Here is a 5,698-nt window from a genome sequence, read left to right on the forward strand (position 1 = left end):
CCTCGCCATAACAGTGGGACTCTGTGAATACCAGAGCTGCCAGTGGATCACAGTATGCATCAGTGATCCTGACACCCAGTGGACAGGCTGTGAGAAGTATGCAAATGATATAGCTTGGAGGCAAATATGCTTCACTACCACACATCATACACATCACATCACACAGATATGCACAAATGGATAGGTGCTCACACATGCAAGCAAGCAGACACACTGACACACACCTTTATACACACAGTTGATTGCACAAATATTGTTGCTATGCTCAGATAAACAGGTGTCCTCACATGAGCACTCACAAAGATTCACAAACACACATCCACTGGTGTGTATAGTAAGAAAGTTGATGTTCATGGAGACTCTGAGAAAGTTTGGAAATACCATGCTAACTAGGAAAGGCAAGATTTTCAGAAGAAAATATAAGTGTAACCACAGCTGAAACATTTACGGTTACAATAATAACAGAAGTGGAAGTGGAGGATCTATTGGTTGACATGGATCATTTCATAGCTATGTTTTCATTAGTATAATCACCTGAATTATAGGGAATTGTTGTGTTTTTGTTTACCTTACGAATGATACTTTTTTATTACAGAGAGGTCTTCCAGGTTGAACTGCCATGTTTCTACAGTAGCTCAGAACGGACAAACTAAACACTGGCTCACTCACCGTAGTACCTCCTACACACTATGAACAGGAAGGTGGGGAGAGGGCATTGTAATCTTCAACGGCAGTGCTAGATGCCACTAAAGCTTACACACTGGACCTTTAAGATCGAAGTTCAAGCACTGAGATTAATTGAAATTATCCTTTGTGATTGAGCTTGAAGTGTCAGTCACACTTGGAAGATGGAGTAGATGAACTCTCCAGCTAAACAATAAGAGATGAAAGCAGTGGAGCTGTCCGTTGAAGTGTAAAAGTTCAAAGTGTTTGAAATGACAGTTGAAGAGAGAGAGTTTAAAGGTCCAGTGTGTAACATTCAGGAGGACCTATTGGCAGAAATGGAATATAATATTTATTGGTATGTTTTCATTAGTGTATAATCACCTGAATATACCTTACCTTAGAATGAGCCGTTTTTTTAACTAGAGCCGCCACAGGTCGCCTTCCATAACTTCTGCCATGTTTAATTGCCACGCTTCTACAGTAGCCCAGAATGGACAAACAAAACACTGGCTCTAGAGGACGGCGTTCATGTTTTTTGTGGTTTTCGCAGCCACTGTTGTTGCGATCTTCCACTACACCGCTAGATGCCATTAAAAGTGGTGGTGCAAATCTTTTTAATCTTTCATTTTAATTAATTTGATGATGATTGTTTTCATTTTGGTTTATTTATTTTGGTTTATTATCAGCTGTGATTGGATTGTACCATTATAAAAAAGAATACCTTCAGGATTAATAACTTTTGTTGAATTTCTATACACTTTTCAAAACATCAAATTAGTAGAAATATAAAGAAATATACTAATACTGGGATATAAAAATAGTATCCATATTCTGTTTTCAGAGCAGCATAGATCAGAAGAGTCTTGTATTCCTGGCAGTGCATGCTGTAATAAAACAGGAGCCTTTGTTACCCTTATTTCAGTTTACTGCTCAAGTTTCAGAGCTTGTCTCCTTGGCAGTGACAGTTCTTCCTGTCAGGGATTTAAATCAGCCCTTGTTTGTCCCTTTGGGCAACAGGACGTGAGGTCTTTGAATCTGGTGAATCATCTATTGGGGACAAAAATGTCCCAGTCTGTATTGCTGTTGTTGACTAGCCTCTTAATTAGCATTGATAATTAGTTCTCAACGTGTCAGTGTTGTGACAGGACCTGTCAGTGGCCCATATTGATGGCCTGAATGTCCCCTTGCTTGTCTCCTTGTTAACTCCCGTCCGATCTGGACAGCATTCTCCGTGTGTCTTGTCCATTTTACCACTGGGGGCCTTGTTGTCTGATCGTCACCTTGTCTGTCTGTCTGTCTGCCAGGACCAGGCACGAGGGACATGACGGTGAAAGCCGCTAAATGCCATGCTGACAGTAAACAGCTGCAGTAAACAAGTAATGACGTCCCCGTCCCCTTTGTCTCGTGTGCCCCGTATCTCATCAGCGCTTAAGCTGGCGTGCCCTTGAGCCATTACAATGACCTGCTATTGATTAGACAAGACTGTTAAGTGTACCGAGATGTTAAAGAATACACCTCACACACCTCAGTGACAGGCAGGCAAGCTGCTGACAGGCTGCATTCTCTGAGGTGTTGTGTGAAGCTGATACATACAGCTCTCTGACCTCTCTAGAGCCAAATGATAATTATACAACGATAATGGTAATGCTTTGTGATTCAGTTAAGTTGATGATACAGTATTAATAATATAGTCAGTATTAACGTATGTGTTGATTCAGAGGAGGCTGCCTAGATGTAGACTGAAGCAGCTGAAGTTTTTCCACTGCCACCCACCTCTGTCTTCCAAGCTACAGCCCACCGACTGTTCCCTGGCTCTCGCACGCATCACTTCCTGCTGCAGCAGCAGCAGCCTTGTTCCAGGCCCTACGGTTTCCCCCGGCAACAGGCCAGACAGCAGTCAGGGCATCCTCTGTGCCTCCGACCATTCGCCCTGTGGATGAAGTTCTCCTTCAGAAGCTGACCGTCCATCACAAAACCTCCTGTAATAGACGGTGAGTCGTGACAAGCCAAGCTGAGAGGCCATCTGCGCACGGTGGGGTCTGGGAGATATTTTTGTCGCTGAGCGTGCCTGGCCAAAGAGCTCAGGACTGGCACCGAGCTCTGCTGATGAAAGAGAACGGAGGAAAACACCAAAAACTTTACTGAGGTCAGAATGAAGATGTCAAGGATACTAGAGGAGTGTGTTTGTTTAAATATACAGTATACAGAGTGTGTGTCCTTGTGACTGCATCAGTGTATCACCTCATAACAACAACAACTAGTAGATTAATAATTACCTACATTCAAATCATACGTGTTATTTTTAGCCATGTGCAGACATTCATGCTTCCCAGAGGAGGATAAACATGTGTAGCCCATTACACACCGAACAAAAAAACCTGATCTGGCACCTTTTCCTCTAATAGTGTTGTGTCTCCCTAGCTAGGCTAGTTCTGGATTCCAAATCCAAAAAAGATAAGACTCGGAGGAAAATAGAGAATTTAATAGTGCATGGACAGATTTGTTGCTTTCACCACCAAGGCTGCTGACTTACCGGTATGTTTGATCTGCAAAGAAAGTAGTATTTTAAGCCTGAAATATGTTTTGCAGCCCCAGACAGATTTTTTTGGGGCCAAAATGGCTCTTTCTGTTATTGCCATGACATTTGATATACACATTCATGTCCACGTAAGAAAGAACTGTAATTTGGTAATCACTTAACTTTCTGTCTAATCAGGTCAAAATTTTAATTTGTATAATGTGGCTTCATACTTGAAAAAAAAAAAAAAAAAAACATTCCAATCAGCCTCAGCTGTACTTTATCTGTATTGTTTATTAGCAAACATTAGCATGGTAACACGCTAAACTAAGATGGTAAGCATGATAAATATTGTACCTGCCAAACATCAGCATGTTAGCATTGTTTTTGTGAGATAACATCCTGACGTAGAAGCACAGCTGTGCTGCTAGCATGGCTGCAGACTCTCAGTCTCACTTAGAACTGTAACACTTTCAAATTAGCATAAAAGCAAGATTCGGAAGGACGTAACCTTAGTTTATTCATCTCTAGTTTTATCTTAACTTAATCAGTATCATCAGCTAGCAGTAATGAGACAGACTGTGAGGTCCATCCACACAAACACACACACACACACACACAGCAAGTTTGGCCTGATGCAGGACTCACAGACAAACAGCCAGATGGGGTGTAAACATAGACTCCGGAGTCGTGTGGAGAGCGTTGCCATCAGCCTGTGGAGTGAAGAATGAAGTCCTGTGCAGACTCCCGAACATGTGCAAGAACACACCCTCAAAGGCCAAGGTGACAGACCTGCTACAGAGGGGCTAGCTTGCATATTTGCAGGCCTAACTTGTGTACCTTTATGTTTGTTTGTGTGTGTGTGTGTGTGTGTGCACGTGCGTGTTGCTTGACAAATGAGTAAGTACAAAGCCTGAAGTGTACGCCCAGACAGCGCATTCAAACCAAGGATGGATGGTTTACAAGTTAACAGCTTTTGGACAATAGATGTTCACCTTTATAGCGACCAGGATTTATGTAGCTCAGGTCATTTTTTGATCATTACAAGAAACTGGAAAATAAAAATAAAAATGACAGAATCTCCATCTATTTTAAAATCTTTGTCTGTATGCCAGTTGTTTCAATCACACAGCTGTGACAAATAGATAGTCCATTGGATGACAGGCCGTATCTGAGTATCAACAAGGTAATGACATGGGAAGGTGATAGATTATGTCTCTGTGTTGCTCCATCATGTTCCAGCCTGGTGAAGGATGAAGGCAGCTGAACATCAATGCCTCGACGCAGACCTTTATGTTTTTGTTGGGATCTATATGAACAGTATGTATGTACGTCCTGTATAGATGGAGGATGATGGACATATGTATAGGTTGGAAGCTGATATTGATCGATTGTGTTTTTCCAGTCCCCTTGCCTCAGTGACCAGATGAAATTTAGTTCTGTTAGAGACACTGTTCTTATTTATCTGTATTTACTATGTCCTCAGTCTTGATGATTGGAAACATTGCTGGCATTCTGTGCTTCTCTGTCCTCTACTTCTTCATTACCCTGAACCTGATTGTCATCATTACTTGCTCTGCTGGCCTAATGATCACAGGCTTGGCAACAGCACTCATAGATGCTCAGCTGTTTTATAAAAGCAGTGAAGTTATTGATATTGTCCCTAATGTAGGGAGGGACAATTGGGCAGGGGGATGATGTGTGCACTTACCTCTGAATTTAAATAAGGCCTCAGTGTATAAGTAATTGCTTTTGTGTGATTCATACCAGCATCATGCATTTGGCTGACATGAATGAAATGCAGTTGATTTAGCTTCACTTAATTCAAAACGCAGTGCGTTGTACCTTGAGAATTTACGCTGCACATTTCTCCCGTCGCTAGTCCTCAGTTATTTATTATACGTCTTTGGGTGTGTTGGTCATGACAGAGGGGATTTTTGAAAGGCTTTTAGAAAATATTACTTTATGTTAAGTGTGTCCAAAACCTAAGTGGAGATTTAGTGGTTTGAATGTGTCATGCAAATATACATCACAGATATTATTATGAATGTCTCACATATTCATTAATTTATCTCCCTCCTTCTAGACTGTTGGAAACTTTAGTTTACTTTCCTGAGTTTCTAGTGTTATCCAGGACTGTGGGCATTGAACAAAAACATTTTACAGCTTTCAAGGGTCAGGGATCCCAAATGAATCACATTTATGATTTGTCATAGCAAGCTGTAAGCCTACCATGATGTCACCTGTTAGTTTACAGATAAACATAAAACAGCACTAAAATACTGTATGTTTCTAAGAAGATATTAGCTGAACAATGAGCTATGCAATGACATCCAGATTCATATTTGATCAGCGCTGCCTAGTTTGACAGTTTGATCTGAGTTTCATGCAGTGCTCTGGACGAATTGTCAATCACAAGGTAGCCGCGCCCTAAAGCATACGCTGCTTTATCATCTATTTTACTCTAAATTGGACCATATTTTACTAAATAAACATCATGCTGTTTGGAAGAAG

The 5,698-nt window shown here is 41.2% G+C and overlaps 1 protein-coding gene across 1 annotated transcript in view; it reads left to right on the forward strand.

Moving 5' to 3' along the window:
* The window catches only part of LOC118322069 (cytosolic carboxypeptidase 6-like), a 30,002-nt gene that overhangs the window by 23,232 nt on the left and 1,072 nt on the right, over positions 1-5,698 (forward strand). The gene's annotated exons all lie outside the window — the stretch shown is intronic.

The sequence above is a fragment of the Morone saxatilis genome, unplaced genomic scaffold (assembly GCF_004916995.1).
Source record: "Morone saxatilis isolate NCDOM2014 unplaced genomic scaffold, NCSU_SB_2.0 Contig12, whole genome shotgun sequence".
Taxonomy (NCBI): domain Eukaryota; kingdom Metazoa; phylum Chordata; class Actinopteri; family Moronidae; genus Morone; species Morone saxatilis.